General features: G+C 35.8%; 1 pseudogene; it reads left to right on the top strand.

Annotated features, from left to right (window-relative positions):
* The first annotated feature begins 1,113 nt into the window (after positions 1 to 1,113).
* Positions 1,114 to 17,678, top strand: LOC110603100 (annotated as a pseudogene).
* Positions 17,679 to 17,752: the final 74 nt, after the last annotated feature.

Genomic DNA, 17,752 nt, shown 5'->3' with positions numbered 1-17,752 from the left:
AAACTGATTAAACCGAATCGAATTGAATCAGACTGATTTAGTTCGATTCGATTTTTGATCAAAATCAGTTCTGTTCAATTCTCATAAAAAAATTAAAATTTCAATTTTCAGTTTATTTAATTTAGTTCAGTTTTAAACCAAATCGACCAAATGGTCACTCTATCTTCAACGTCAATTATAACGGCACCATTTTTAACTGACTTAAACGCCTTTTTTCCACTTAATTAATGAATTTAAAATGTTTTGAAAATTTTGTTTTAAAATTTATAAATAACTCATCCAAACTAATTTTATTTTAAAATTGAATCTAGCCATTCAATTTAAGTTGATGAATTGAATCAGTCAGTCCCAACATTTGAAAAAGTTACCTGGAATTCTCCTAGTTGATGATATATATATAAGATGATTTCTCATCCTTACCAATTGGACTAACATTTTTCCTTTTTCACAAATTTATTTTGTTAGATTTGAAATATGGAACTTTTGAATTGTAAAAAACACATGCCTGATACCTCAGGTATGAAAAGTCTAAATTGGGATATTTGGTTTAGTTGAGGGAGAATTATAAATCTGGAGCATGGAATCGGTCAACGATCTCAGCTTCCCATAATTATTTTATTTTATTTTTAGTTAAAATACGTTTAAAAATTTATATTCATTCCACCCACAATTTAAATACGATGTAAATACATCTGATTAAATTTGAGAGATCCTGTGTTCTACTTTCTCAATTTATTATCTCTATTTCAATTAAAAATAATTTTATGTCCATTTTCTTTTTTTTTTCTTATATCACGAGTATTTAGAGTGCATGTGTCTAAATTTACCGGCGTATTTCAAAGAAATTATGTTAATAATAAAAATAAGAAAAAATAATGTATTTTTCAAAATAGAAAACACAATTAATGTGTTTCCCATAAGAGCAAATTTCCTTATCTTTAATCTTATATAGTTATTACTTCGAAATTTAAGTATTTTAGAAATTTCAATTCATCAACATAGAGCATATATCAATTTTTATTTAAATTTTATATTACATATTAAGAAATTAAAAAGTATCAAGTATTTGGAGTGTGGACAACTTGAAAGGAAGCATCCTAATTAGTCCTTTAGAAAGAGACAGAAAATGCCCACAAACACAACATAAAGTTTTTCTTGTCTTTAGAAAGATCAATCATTCATGGATGCTAAAATACTTCATTTGTTTTATGCTTTGCTTATACTCCACAGATTCACAGCTTGCACTTCCACAGACACCATCACCATTAATCAAATCATCAGAGAAGGTGACCTTCTGATTTCCAAACAAAATAAATTTGCACTGGGATTTTTCAGCCCTGGCAATTCCAGCTATACATATCTCGGAATTTGGTTTCATAGAGTACCATTACAAACAGTTGTGTGGGTGGCCAACAGGGACAATCCAATCAATGGTTCTGCAGCTGTTCTCTCCATCAACCAATATGGAAACCTTGTTCTCTATGGTGGCAGAGATCATAAGTTTCCATTATGGTCTGCAAATGTTTCAATGGATGTAGCAGATTCTTGTGTAGCTCAGCTCTTGGATTCTGGAAATTTCATTCTGTTCGAAAGTACAAATAGAAGAGTTCTATGGCAGAGCTTTGATTATCCGACAAATACCTTGCTACCCGGAATGAAACTTGGGCTCGACCGGAGAACAGGCCTGAACCGGTTCCTGACATCGTGGAGATCTGCAGATGATCCTAGCACCAATTACTACACATATAAGCTCAACCCAACTGGCTCGCCACAATTTTTCTGTACAAGGGATCGAAACCTTACTGGCGAAGCCGGCCATGGCCTATGAGAGAAATACCAAAAACATACAACTACAGCTTTGTTAATAATGAAGAAGAAATATACTTCTCCTACTCTCATGAGGACAGTTCAGTTCTCCTCCGAATGGTGGTGGATTCACGAATGGTGACGTGGGTTTCAAGCAATGATAGTGATGGTAAATGGACAGAGTTCTGGTCAGCATCCGAGTATCGTTGCGATTCTTATGGAAGCTGTGGTGCTAATGGTATGTGCGATCCTAAACATGTCAATATATATGAATGTTCTTGTTTACCTGGTTACGAACCCAAGTCCTTCAGAAACTGGGTTCTGATGAGAGATGGATCGGGTGGCTGTGTTAGGAAGCGATTGAAATCTTCATCAGTGTGTGGGCAAGGGGAAGGGTTTGTGAAAGTGCCTCAAGTTAAGGTTCCTGATACTTCAACAGCAGTTTGGGTGAATATGAGTATGTCCCGTGTGGACTGTGAACAAGAATGCTACAAAGATTGTTCATGCTCTGCCTATGCCAGCATAAAAATTCCAGGGAAAGATGTTGCCTGCTTGGCTTGGTATGGGGATTTGATGGACATAGTGGATCTTATGGACCATAGCGGCTACGATGCTTATGTTCGAGTTGATGCAATTGAATTAGGTATCACATTCATTGCTCTGCACTAGTTTTCTCCATTGCTCTGTTATTCCTGCCTAGATAGCTCCATCACACTTTTGAACTTTAGCAGCTGAGATTGAGAGATCAAATGGTTTTCTTGAAATGAAGGGGATGCTGGCTTTTCTGGTAGTTTCAGTTTCGTCAGCATGGTTTGTCATCATCCTATTTGTCTACTTGTGGCTGAGGAAGAGAAAGAAAAGAGGCAAGTAATTAATGAAATGTCTCATTTTCCACAATATTTTTTATAACCATTTCAATTTGTGTTGTTCAAAAACAGTAAAGAACAAATCCAACAGGAGATTGTTTGATTCTATAAATGGTCCACACTATCACAAAGATAATTTTGAAGCGGATGACATCCAGACAAGCAGGAGTCATACAGACTTAGCATTTTTCAACCTTAGCACCATATCTGCTGCCACTGATAATTTTTCTCAAGCAAACAAGATTGGACAAGGAGGCTTTGGTTCTGTTTATAAGGTAGAATTTAACTCTCTATCCAATATCTAAAAATTGAAATTCTTCTCATTTTGATTTGTTCTCGTTCACATGGTGTTCTGTGTGAAAACAAATTCAGACATAGGTGTAATCTCGCAAACATGTTTATGCAGGGTCAGCTAACTAATGGAAAGGAGGTTGCTGTAAAAAGGCTATCAAAAAATTCAGGGCAAGGAGCAGAAGAATTTAAAAATGAAGCTATGTTGATAGCAAAGCTTCAACATAGGAATCTTGTGAAACTTTTAGGATGTTGCATTCAGGAAGAAGAGCGAATTTTGATTTATGAATACTTGTCAAATGGAAGTTTGGACTTGTTTCTCTTTGGTGAGTTTTCTAATTTTTCTATTGCCTTGTTGGTTTCCTAATTGTATCTCCGGATGCGATTAAGATATACAAATTATATATATTATTTAACACTAACTCGATAAAAATTATTAAAATTTTAAAGATACAACAAGAAGTTCATTCTTGAATTGGAGTAAACCTTACCAAAGTTATAGTTGGAATTGCACTTGGAATCTTATATCTTCACCAGGACTCAAGGTGGCAGATCATCCATAGAGACTTAAAAGGTAGCAACATCCTCTTAGATGCAGAGATGAATCCAAAAATTTCAGATTTTGGAATGGCTAGAATACTCGAAGATGACCAGATACAACACAAGACACATAGAGTTGTTGGGACATAGTAAGTATTCAAGTAAAGATTGCCCTTATCACTCAACATCAAACAGATTGCTATAAAAAACCAATTCTCTCCTTAACATGTCGCCAGAGTATGCCGTGTTAGGAAAATCTTCAGTAAAGTCCGATGTATTCAGCTTTGGTGTAATATTGTTGGAGATTATAAGTGGGAAGAAAAGCAATGTCCATCAAGAGGATCCTTCCCTAACCTTGATAGGACATGTGAGTGATAGAAACTCTTGATTTGTTAACTTCTCAACTAAATAATTTTACTGAAAGTTTATTTCATGCATGGTGATGCTATGAACAAAGGTGATCAAGCATAATTTAGCCACATTTTTATTATATTTCCTACTGTTTATTTACACATTTTTCTAGCTTAATTTGTGTTTTTGATATGTTTTTACAGAAAAGGAAGAAATTGGAAAGTTAGAGAAAAAGTGAAGAAAAAGCTGGAAAAGTGATTGGGTCAAAGTGATTTGCCCAAATCACTCGCAGAAACTGGCCAAATCACTGGCAGAGACAAAGACAGAAACTGAACTGAACCCCAGGAAGCGATTGGGGCAAAATGAGCAAGTGATTTGCCCAAATCACTCGCAGAATCTGCCCAAATCACTTTGATAGCAAAAAATACAGCAGAGGCGGGAAAAGAGCAGAAAATCCAAATTCAAAGGAAAGAAGTCCAAACCCACTTGAAACACTACAAGATCAATCCCAAGAGCCACGCCCCTCATTTAGAGAGTTCCATTCTCAATCAAACACAAAATTCAAAGAGGAATCAAAGACTACAAAGAAGACCAAATCAAATTGAGATTACAAAACCCTAATCAAATTGAACTTGGGACTCTCCAGCTATAAAAGGGCAGCATCAAAGGCATCTCATTATCTCTTTCAGCATCTGCCATCCTCGGAAATTCTCCAGCAACACAGCAGAAACTTTCCTTCTTTCTTTTCTTCTTTATTTTTGTATTTTAGTCACCATGAGTGGCTAAATTCATTATTTTCTAGTTGAAGTTGAGAATATTCAGTTTTGTGATGAATTGGGAGGTTTAATACTCCATTGTTGAACTCTTGTTTATTTCAATATTTATGCAATCTGATCTTTTCCATAATTATTGCTTTGCTTTTAGAATCAATAAGGGCCCATTGCTTTTAAATTGCTTAAGTGATAAATTGTTTGAATGATTTAGGTCCGTAATTGCTTAAATTGTTTGAACATAGATATAATCAATTGCATAACCTAGCCTTGACCACGCGGTTGGCAAGGATAGAATTGGGTTTCTCTAAGTCTTAATGCGATCAACGGTTGTTCGATGCTAAATGCCCCAAGGACGTTCCTTGGCAACTTGTTGATCAGTGTTTGATTAGCGAACGTTTCCTAATCAAACTAGAACTAAGGAGGAATTTGGATTGTGAGAAGCGTCTTCCACAACCAAAACTGATTTATTGGAATTAAATAGGAGTCTTTAATAATCAATGATCAATTCTGAACAAACTGAATTAGACTCACACTTCAGCTAGAATCTCTTTCTCATTGAAATACCTTTTCAATTAAATTATTGTTCTCTTTTGCTTTTAGATTTTAACTCATCAAAACAAACCCCCTCTTTTACTTATTTGTTATTACTTGCCTTAGTCATTATTAGGAAGATACTTGGTGTCAATTCCCTGTGGTTCGACCCTATTGCCACTATCTACAAATTTATTTGTTGATTGATAATAGGTTTATTTTTTACGGCTTCGACAACCGCTTATCAAAAATTGGCGCCGTTGCCGGGGAATTGATCTAACTAACGTATTTTCCTTTTATGACCAGGGCTGATCGTAAAGAAGCTCTTCTTTACGATCCTGAAATTGAACGCACTACCAAGACCTTACAAGCATGGCTACAGTAAGTATGTCTTTTCTCTCTTCTCAAATTTCTGAACTAACCTCTCTTGTGGATAGTTATGTCAAAGGTCGAGCTCAAAACTTTCAGCCACCAAGATCATGTAGGATCTGTGGATATGTGGGACACCCAACTGATCAATGTCCCACACTTTATCAATATGACCAACCAGTGCATACATTTAGAGGATTCAATAGCCAGTCTGGACATGCATATGGAGGATTCTATGAACAGCCAAGACATGATCCGTACATTGACACATACAATCCATATTGGGGAGATCAGCCGAACTATGGCTACACTGAGGCTAACAACTACCAGGACCACCAAAACTATCAAGCCCAAGCAACACCTCGAAACTCCAATATGGAACTTGAAGAGTTGGTAAGGAAGTTGGAAATTTCTGGGAAAATTCTACAACAGCAAGTAGATCAAGCGGTCAACTCAATGAACGCGCACATATTAAGAAGAGAGGAAGAGCTTCAAGATCTATGGGACGATGACGAAGGTTCCCCAAAAACAGACCAAGCTGCTGGATCTACTGCCACACCTGCCACTGCTGAAATTACACCAGAAACCAAGTTCCATATTACTGTAGAAAATCCAGCAATGGCAGAACCCCCTGTTGCACGTGAAGAAGCTGAAATTCAAGCTGAAAATCTGCCTGTCCAAACTACTGCAAATAGAGACAGCAGTTGCTGTCCATCTGCTGAAAATTCCACAATTACATCAGCAATTGCTGAACCTGCTGTCCAAAAACCAGCAAGTGTTGAATTTGCCACCATTGCATCCCTTATTGCTGTCCAAACACCAGCAACCTCAGAAATTGACACAACTGAACCAGAAGTTGTTGCACTTGCTGAACCAGCAACATACACCACTGAAATAGCTCCTGAACAACCAGCAAAGAAGCAACAAGTGGGACAAATGGCTTCATCCTTGAGTAAGCTTGAATCACAAGGAAAGCTACCTTCCCAAACTGAGAAAAATCCAAGGCAAAATGCTAGTGCCATCACATTGAGGAGTGGAAAAGAGCTGCAAGATAGTAAGGCTGAAAAATTGCAAAAACAGGCCATGGAAAAAAATCTGCCAGAAAGTGATCAGGGCAGTGATTTGCCCAAATCACCCAGACAATCTGCCCAAATCAGTGAGCAGACAGACATGACAGAGGGTGATCTGCCCAAATCAACAGATGATCGGCCCAAATCACCTAAGCAAACAGACCCTGTCTTGCCCAAATCACTAGAGCAGACAGACTTGGTAGAGAGTGATCTGCCCAAATCACCCAGACAATCTGCCCAAATCAGTGAGCAGACAGACATGACAGAGGGTGATCTGCCCAAATCAACAGATGATCAGCCCAAATCACCTAAGCAAACAGACCCTGTCTTGCCCAAATCACTAGAGCAGACAGACTTGGTAGAGAGTGATCTGCCCAAATCACCCAGACAATTTGCCCAAATCAGTGAGCAGACAAACATGACAGAAGGTGATCTGCCCAAATCACCCAGACAATCTGCCCAAATCAGTGAGCAGACGGACACGACAGAAGGTGATCAGCCCAAATCATCAGTGCAAGCAGAGTTCAATTTGCCCAAATCACCAATGCAGACAGACACAATAGGCAGTCGATCTGCCCAAATCATCAGCGATGATCTGCCCAAATCAATCAGCAGACAGCAGGCAGAGTCCCAGATAGCAGCTGCACCAGATCTGAAGCCCCTGCCCAGCCACCTCAAATATGCCTACTTGGAAGTTGAAAATACACTTCCAGTAATTATTTCCAACCAACTCAGCAAGGAGGAAGAAGAAAAGCTCCTTGATATGTTAAAGAAACACAAGAAAGCAATTGGGTGGACCTTGGAGGACGTAAAAGGCACCTCAAGACCCTTTGGTGGAGGCCCATCTCACCAGAATCAAGGACAGAATGCAGCATATGGAGCACTTGTTGCCACTGCTGATGGACCATTTTTCTGCCCACAGACCAGCCACGACAGTGATTTGGCCGAGTGATTTGCCCAAATCACTTGGCCTAATCACCCACATCTCAGGCAGTCCCTTTCCTTCTCCTTATTAATTTCTTCATATTTATGTTTAAACATTGAGGACAATGTTTGGGATAGGTGTGGGGGTATTTACTGCTAGGTTATATTTTTGCATTGTTTACATTATCTTTTTGCTTTCTTTTTTGTTTCATTTTGCATCTTTTTGCCCCATAAACACACACCAAAATTTTTTCTTTTTTTTTTCACACATTTTTTTTCACACACACACACAGAATTTTGACTTAGCTTTTACTCTACTCAGCATAGATAACAAGGTTAAAAGAGCTTCCTATCTCATGACCCCATTGATTATCCAACCCTTTAAACCTAAATTGAACCATGCACAGTGTGTAGCCTTTACTTAGGAAGTTTTTCTTCTTGAATTGAGTTCTTGAAACTGCTGTGGCCAATAGGAAAGGAAAATAAAATACATGCAATAAAAGTTAGTGTAATTCTCTTTGACTTGATTTGCCCAAATTGATATAAAAAGGAAAAAGAAAAAGAGAAACTCAGCAAATCAAAAAGCACAACCTGTTCCTATGATCTAAGGCTATGAACTGAGCTAATAGTCACTTGGACAAGTGACCAACTGAGTAACCGGAGGTGTATTACCCATGTGCACCGTCGCGTAAAAAGGTTGGTGACTTTTTCAGGCATTAAATAAAGTTTCGATGGTCTAAGATTATGAACAGAGCTAGTAGCCACTTGGACAAGTGACCAACTGAGTAACCGGGGGTGTATCACCCATATGCACCATCGCGTAAAAAGGTTGGTGATTTTTTCAGGCAAGGATAAAAAGTGTTGTAATTAAAAATGCTTAAAATAGGGCAAGTCACTCTTAAGGGATTGCATTAAACCTAATATAAATTAATAAGCATGATCAAATAAAAAACTTTCCCTTGGCCATGGTGAGCGATAGGAAACAAGGAAAGAAGGAGACAACCTTAGTACATGCATCCTACACTGTAGTGTTTCAATTTAGGAGTCTAGGGGGGCTGATTAAGTGGTACTCAGGCTCAAAAGAAAAAGGAGCTTGATTGACTAAGTTGTTTGTTGCTTGAGGACAAGCAAAAAGCTAGGTGTGGGGGTATTTGATCAAGCATAATTTAGCCACATTTTTATTATATTTCCTACTGTTTATTTACACATTTTTCTAGCTTAATTTGTGTTTTTGATATGTTTTTACAGAAAAGGAAGAAATTGGAAAGTTAGAGAAAAAGTGAAGAAAAAGCTGGAAAAGTGATTGGGTCAAAGTGATTTGCCCAAATCACTCGCAGAAACTGGCCAAATCACTGGCAGAGACAAAGACAGAAACTGAACTGAACCCCAGGAAGCGATTGGGGCAAAATGAGCAAGTGATTTGCCCAAATCACTCGCAGAATCTGCCCAAATCACTTTGATAGCAAAAAATACAGCAGAGGCGGGAAAAGAGCAGAAAATCCAAATTCAAAGGAAAGAAGTCCAAACCCACTTGAAACACTACAAGATCAATCCCAAGAGCCACGCCCCTCATTTAGAGAGTTCCATTCTCAATCAAACACAAAATTCAAAGAGGAATCAAAGACTACAAAGAAGACCAAATCAAATTGAGATTACAAAACCCTAATCAAATTGAACTTGGGACTCTCCAGCTATAAAAGGGCAGCATCAAAGGCATCTCATTATCTCTTTCAGCATCTGCCATCCTCGGAAATTCTCCAGCAACACAGCAGAAACTTTCCTTCTTTCTTTTCTTCTTTATTTTTGTATTTTAGTCACCATGAGTGGCTAAATTCATTATTTTCTAGTTGAAGTTGAGAATATTCAGTTTTGTGATGAATTGGGAGGTTTAATACTCCATTGTTGAACTCTTGTTTATTTCAATATTTATGCAATCTGATCTTTTCCATAATTATTGCTTTGCTTTTAGAATCAATAAGGGCCCATTGCTTTTAAATTGCTTAAGTGATAAATTGTTTGAATGATTTAGGTCCGTAATTGCTTAAATTGTTTGAACATAGATATAATCAATTGCATAACCTAGCCTTGACCACGCGGTTGGCAAGGATAGAATTGGGTTTCTCTAAGTCTTAATGCGATCAACGGTTGTTCGATGCTAAATGCCCCAAGGACGTTCCTTGGCAACTTGTTGATCAGTGTTTGATTAGCGAACGTTTCCTAATCAAACTAGAACTAAGGAGGAATTTGGATTGTGAGAAGCGTCTTCCACAACCAAAACTGATTTATTGGAATTAAATAGGAGTCTTTAATAATCAATGATCAATTCTGAACAAACTGAATTAGACTCACACTTCAGCTAGAATCTCTTTCTCATTGAAATACCTTTTCAATTAAATTATTGTTCTCTTTTGCTTTTAGATTTTAACTCATCAAAACAAACCCCCTCTTTTACTTATTTGTTATTACTTGCCTTAGTCATTATTAGGAAGATACTTGGTGTCAATTCCCTGTGATTCGACCCTATTGCCACTATCTACAAATTTATTTGTTGATTGATAATAGGTTTATTTTTGACGGCTTCGACAACCGCTTATCAAAAGGTGTGGGAGCTATGGCAAGAAGACAGAGCACTGGACATAGTTGATTCGACATTAAAGGAATCATACAATTCCCATGAAGTGTTGAAATGTATTCACATTGCACTGTTATGTGTGCAAGAAGATGCAATGGACAGGCCAACAACATCAGCAATCATTGTCATGTTAGATAGTGAAATCTCTCTTCCTTGTCCAAAACAACCAGCTTTCATTTTCAGAACTTCTTGCAACAGTTCACCAATATGGGAAGGACCAAGTTCTGTGAATGAAATGTCAATCACTGAAACTGTAGCTCGCTAATTGAAGCATACTTCCTCTCATAGACTAAGCTAACTAGAATTAAGGGACTAAATCATTCGATTTTTTAAATTAAGGGACCATTTTGCTATTGGTAGTAGACAAAAACCCATCAATAATATACAAATTTCACAGGTACAGACATTTGCTCACTGATACATTCATCTCATCATGAATAAAAAACGAAGAGAAACTAAAGTAAGACAAAACCCATTAAAAACTCACAATCGGTGTCATGTTTTCTAATTAATGAGATGCTTTTCAGCTGAATAGAGATCCAAAAGCACTAAAACTAACTTCAAAATTAGGAACCCATGGAAAAGTAAAAAGCAGAAAATTACCTGTAAAGCGATTGGCTCATATGTGATATCCAGAGGCTCCATCAGCCACCGAGGAAGTGTTTTATAGTGGAGTGGTGGCCATGGAAAGTCATCTGTGGAGGGTTTTTTTGCCAAAGTCATCTGGAGAATGCGAGATTGTAGATGACACAGAGAATTGCACAATGCTCAGAGCAAATTTTTTGGAGGTATTGTACTTAAGGGTTTTTTAATTAATCAACTTGTAACGGCTCCGCTCCAACAACAGCAATTAACTTTTAGACCAATGCAAGTTACTCACACCTTATCCCTTTGTGACTCAATACCATAGTTTTTTCTTTTCCTTAAATTTGACTTTTTCTTTTTCCTTACCAGTATCATGTTTTGCGTCTTATTTATAAAGAAAAAAAATATTTTTGTCCTATTAAGAATTACAGAAATATTTCAACCGTTACTTATGATTTCTGTAAGATGTAGATATTTTTCACATCCAATTCAATTAATTTTAAAAATATGCAAATCTCTTTGACAGATTTATGACATTTTTTAAAGAAGTATTTATTATGGAATTAGAGGCAAAAATATATCTATTTCGATTTTTTTAATAATATTGATTTTAAAAATATAGAGAATGGGGTCGTTGGTTGTACAATTAATTCCTGCTTGTTTGAAAGAAGATATAAAGTAATGAAAATACTCTCCATATCCCTCTAACTTATTCTAATTTCTAATTAAAGATCTCTTCTGGTTATTATAACAAGACGTTGACTAAATTGGTCGGGACTTTTGTTGACCACTATAAAGAGTATAATATGAAAAATGGTTCAGTTATGTTGCCGGACCCTATGAGAGTTAAAGTTTATTTGGACATTCGGCAACTTTTGAAACGGCGGAAGAAGTTTGTTGGAGATGATGGTACTGTGTTTACTGTGAAGTTTCAATACGAAAAAACGACTATTTTTTGCTATTTATGTGGGAAACTGGGTCATGTGTAGGCTTTCTGTGACTTGTGGCTGAAGTTGAAGAAAGAAGATATCAAATTTGATTGGGGTAATTTCCTCAGAGCACCTATTCATCAGAACAAGAGACCGACAAGCTTATGGCTGCGTGATTCCGGCAATTCTACTTCGCCAGAATTTGTGTCAGGATTGACATCAACTAGTAATTTTGAAAACACTAATTTGGCAGCATATAATAGGCACTTCTCCTTATTTTGCAAAAGTCAACCCATTGTAAATAAGGAGACCATATTATAGACATTGGCAAAAATTCTGTGGGCCAAGGCAGTTCTGATAAACTTGATGAGGAGATTGCAGTCCAAATAAATACCGATGCTAAAAAAAGGACAAGAAACACTAAACATAACATTATTATAGGTTTATGATTGTTTTTCTTCAAATTTTATTGATTCGATTGTTTCGAAAGATAATATTCAATGGATATTTACTAGTTATTATGGGTTTCCGAAATCGTAACGACGACGTCAATCTTCAAGCTTTATCTCATAGAAGCTCTCTTCCGTGATTTTGTTCGGAAGACTTTAATGATTTATGCTCGATAGATGAGAAAGAAGAAGGAAAATATTTGCCAAATTATCTTATGCAAGGGTTTAGGCAGGCACTTGAGAAACATTTTTGCCAAATTCTCTTATGCAGGGGGTTTGATTTTGAATGATTATAAATTTTTGTTAGACTCTAGAACAGATATTTCTGTTAGATGGATTCGTCGTAATACTACTCTAACTGCTCATACTTTGACTAGAGAATCTATTAGATATAATAGTCTCTCTATTTGGGATAATATCCCTTTTTATTTGATAAAATTTTATTAATATAATCAATAGTTTTGCTTTCAAAAAAAACTTTTAGACCTAACCCTTTCCATTTTAATTTCCCATGGATGTATTGTTAAGCCAGGGATTATATGGTTAATGCATTGGCGACTCACCTTGATATTATTTTTTTTAATATTTATTAGTCTCACATAATTTTTTAATATTGTAGCTCGAACTAGAGTGGGCATGTTCAAATTTAAAAAAACTGATCGAATTGAATTAATTTAAAATTTTAATTTGATTTTTTATTTATTTCAATTCGGTTCAGTTTTTAATTTTAAAAATTTCGATTATTTCGGTTCGGTTTGATTTTAATAAAAAAATTTTAAAAATCGAATCGAATCGATTAGTGATAATAATATTATTTTAAAAATATAGAGAGATTAGATCATATTAAGGTTAATATATTCTAATTAAATTTTAAAATATTAAAAATAAAGTGTAAAAAATAAAAAAAAATATATTAAAAATTTAAACTGATTAAACCGAATCGAATTGAATCAGATTGATTCGATTCGATTCGATTTTTGATCAAAATTAATTATGTTTGATTCTCATAAAAAATTAAAATTTCAATTTTCAATTTATTTAATTTAATTCAGTTTTAAACTAAACCGACTAAATGGTCACTCTAATTTTAACGTTAATTATAACGGCACCATTTTTAATTGACTTAAATGCATTTTTTTTCACTTAATTAATGAATTTAAAATGTTTTGAAAATTTTGTTTTAAAATTTATAAATAACTCATCCAAACTAATTTTGTTTTAAAATTGAATCTAGCCATTCAATTTAAGTTGATGAATTGACTCAGACAGTCCCAACATTTGAACAAGTTACTTGGAATTCTCCTAGTGGAGTTGAAACTTGATGATATATATAAGATGATTTCTCATCCTTACCAATTGGACTAACATTTTTCTTTTTTCACAAATTTATTTTGTTAGATTTGAAATATGAAACTTTTGAATAGTAAAAAACACACGCCTGATACCTCAGGGATGAAAAGTCTAAATTGGGATATTTGGTTTAGTTGGGGAGAATTATAAATCTGGAGCATGGAATCGGTCAACAATCTCAGCTTCACATAATTATTTTATTTTTTTATAGTTAAAATACGTTTAAAATTTTATATTAATTGCACCCACAAATTAAGTATGGTGTAAGCTCTCGTGTTCTAATCCCTCTATCTCTAATCTCTATTTTAATAAAAAAAAATTTATGTCCATTCTTTTTTTTTTCTTATATTATGAGTAATTAGATTGCATGTATCTAAATTTAAGTGATTATTTCAAAGAAATAATGTTAATAATAAAAATAAGAAAAAATAATGTATTTTTCAAAATAGAAAACACAATTAATGTGTTTCCCATAAGAGCAAATTTCCTTATCTTTAATCTTATATAGTTATTACTTCGAAATTTAAGTATTTTAGAAATTTCAACTCATCAACATAGAGCATATATCAATTTTTATTTAAATTTTATATTACATATTAAGAAATTAAAAAGTATCAAGTATTTGGAGTGTGGACAACTTGAAAGGGAGCATCCTAATTAGTCCTTTCCTTATCTTTGTCAACCACACAGTCATTGGCCTCCTCGAAAAAGAGACAGAAAATGCCCACAAACACAACATAAAGTTTTTCTTGTCTTTAGAAAGATCAATCATTCATGGATGCTAAAATACTTCATTTGTTTTATGCTTTGCTCATACTCCACAGATTCACAGCTTGCACTTCCACAGACACCATCACCATTAATCAAATCATCAGAGAAGGTGACCTTCTGATTTCCAAACAAAATAAATTTGCACTGGGATTTTTCAGCCCTGGCAATTCCAGCTATACATATCTCGGAATTTGGTTTCATAGAGTACCACTACAAACAGTTGTGTGGGTGGCCAACAGGGACAATCCAATCAATGGTTCTGCAGGTTTTCTCTCCATCAACCAATATGGCAGCCTTGTTCTCTATGGTAATAGAGATGAAAAGTTTCCAATATGGTCTACAAATGTTTCAGTGGATTTAGCAAATACTTGTGTAGCTCAGCTCTTTGATTCAGGAAACTTCGTTCTCTTCCAAGGTTCAAGAAGAATAATTGTTTGGCAGAGCTTTGATCATCCTACTAATACCTTGCTACCAGGAATGCGGCTTGGGCTCGACAGGAGAACAGGTCTCAACCGGTTCCTGACTTCCTGGAAATCAACAGATGATCCTGGAATCGGTGACTACTCTCTGAAGCTCAACCCAGTTGGCTCACCAACATTTTTTCTGTACGATGGTTCCAAACCTTACTGGAGAGGCCCGCCATGGCCGTTGAGAATACCAGATATATACAACTACAGCTTCGTTAATAGTGAAGAGGAAATATCCTTTTCCTACTCTCATGACGACAGCTTTGTTCTCTTCCAATTGATGGTGCATGAATCAGGAACGCTTATGTGGGTTTCAAGGCGTGAAAGTGATGCTAATTGGAAGGAGTTCTGGTCAGCCTCCAAGTATCGTTGTGACTCTTATGGACGCTGCGGTGCTAACAGTGTATGCAATCCTAAAAATGTCAATATATATGAATGTTCTTGTTTACCTGGTTACGAACCCAAGTTCCCAAGAAACTGGTTTCCGATGAGAGATGGATCGGGTGGCTGTGTTAGAAAGCGATTGAAATCTTCATCAGTGTGTGGGCAAGGGGAAGGGTTTGTGAAAGTGCCTCAAGTTAAGGTTCCTGATACTTCAACAGCAGTTTGGGTGAATATGAGTATGTCCCGTGTGGACTGTGAACAAGAATGCTACAAAGATTGTTCATGCTCTGCCTATGCCAGCATAAAAATTCCAGGGAAAGATGTTGCCTGCTTGGCTTGGTATGGGGATTTGATGGACATAGTGGATCTTATGGACCATAGCGGCTACGATGCTTATGTTCGAGTTGATGCAATTGAATTAGGTATCACATTCATTGCTCTGCACTAGTTTTCTCCATTGCTCTGTTATTCCTGCCTAGATAGCTCCATCACACTTTTGAACTTTAGCAGCTGAGATTGAGAGATCAAATGGTTTTCTTGAAATGAAGGGGATGCTGGCTTTTCTGGTAGTTTCAGTTTCGTCAGCATGGTTTGTCATCATCTTATTTGTCTACTTGAGGCTGAGGAAGAGAAAGAAAAGAGGCAAGTAGTTAATGAAATGTCTCATTTTCCACAATATTTTTTTATAATCATTTCAGTTTGTGTTGTTCCAAAACAGTGAAGAACCAACCCAATAGGAGACTGTTTGATTCTATCAATGGTTCACACTATCACAAAAATACTTTTGACGCTGATGACATTCAGACAAGCAGGAGTCATACAGACTTGGCATTTTTCAATCTTAGCACCATATTTGCTGCCACTGATAATTTTTCTCAAGCTAACAAAATTGGACAAGGTGGCTTTGGTTCGGTTTATAAGGTAGTATTTAACTCTCTATTCAATACCTCAAAATTGAAAATCTTTTGATTTTGATTTTTTCTTATCTTGTTTACATGTTGTTCTGTGTGAAAAAAAAAAAAATTCAAACATAGGTGTAATCTAGCAAAGATGTTTTTTCAGGGTCAACTAACTAATGGAAAGGAAGTTGCTGTAAAAAGGCTATCAAAAAATTCGGGGCAAGGAGCAGAAGAATTTAAAAATGAAGCTATGTTGATAGCCAAGCTTCAACATAGGAATCTTGTGAAACTTTTAGGATGTTGCATTCAGGAAGAAGAGCGAATTTTGATTTATGAATACTTGTCAAATGGAAGTTTGGACTTGTTTCTCTTTGGTGAGTTTTCTAATTTTTCTATTGCCTTGTTGGTTTCCTAATTGGATCTCCTTTACGAGGATTCCATTAAAATATACAAATTATATATATTATTTAACACTAACTCGATAAAAATTATTAAAATTTTAAAGATACAACAAGAAGTTCATTCTTGAATTGGAGTAAACGTTACGAAATCGTAGTTGGAATTGCACGTGGAATCTTATATCTTCACCAAGACTCAAGGTGGCGAATCATCCATAGAGACTTAAAAAGCAGCAACATCCTCTTAGATGCAGAGATGAAACCAAAAATTTCAGATTTTGGAACGGCTAGAATACTCGAAGATGACCAGATAGAACACAAGACACATAGAGTTGTTGGGACATAGTAAGTATTCAAGTAAAGATTGCCCTTATCACTCAACATCAAACAGATTGCTATTAAAAACCAATTCTCTCCTTAACATGTGCATTCTTTTATTTTGCAGTGGCTACATGTCGCCAGAGTATGCCGTGTTGGGAAAATTTTCAGTAAAGTCCGATGTATTCAGCTTTGGTGTAATATTGTTGGAGATTATAAGTGGGAAGAAAAGCAATGGCTTCCATCAAGAGGATCCTTCCCTAACCTTGATAGGACATGTAAGTGATAGAAACTCTTGATTTGTTAACTTCTCAACAAAATAATTTTACTGAAAGTTTATTTCATGCATGGTGATGCTATGAACAAAGGTGTGGGAGCTATGGCAAGAAGACAAAGCAATGGAGATAGTTGACTCAACATTAAAGGAATCATACAATTCCCATGAAGTGCTGAAATGTATTCACATTGCACTCTTGTGTGTGCAAGAAGATGCAGTGGACAGACCAACTATATCAGCAATCATTGTCATGTTAGATAGTGAAATCTCTCTTCCTTGTCCAAAACAACCAGCTTTCATTTTCAGAACTTCTTGCAACAGTTCACCAATATGGGAAGGACCAAGTTCTGTGAATGAAATGTCAATCACTGAAACTGTAGCTCGCTAATTGAAGCATACTTCCTCTCATAGACTAAACTAACTAGAATTAAGGGACTAAATCATTCGATTTTTTAAATTAAGGGACCATTTTGCTATTGGTAGTAGACAAAAACCCATCAATAATATACAAATTTCACAGGTACAGACATTTGCTCACTGATACATTCATCTCATCATGAATAAAAAACGAAGAGCAACTAAAATAAGACAAAACCCATTAAAAACTCACAATTGGTGTCATGCTTTCTAACTAATGAGATGCTTTTCAGCAGAATAGAGATCCAAAAGCACTGAAACTAACTTCAAAATTAGGATCCCATGGAAAAGTAAAATGCAGAAAATTACCTGTGAAGCGATTGGCTCATATGAGATATCCAGAGGCTCCATCAGC

The sequence above is a fragment of the Manihot esculenta genome, chromosome 16 (genome assembly GCF_001659605.2).
Source record: "Manihot esculenta cultivar AM560-2 chromosome 16, M.esculenta_v8, whole genome shotgun sequence".
NCBI classification, from domain to species: Eukaryota; Viridiplantae; Streptophyta; class Magnoliopsida; order Malpighiales; family Euphorbiaceae; genus Manihot; species Manihot esculenta.
This window is presented reverse-complemented; position numbering and strand designations above follow the sequence as displayed.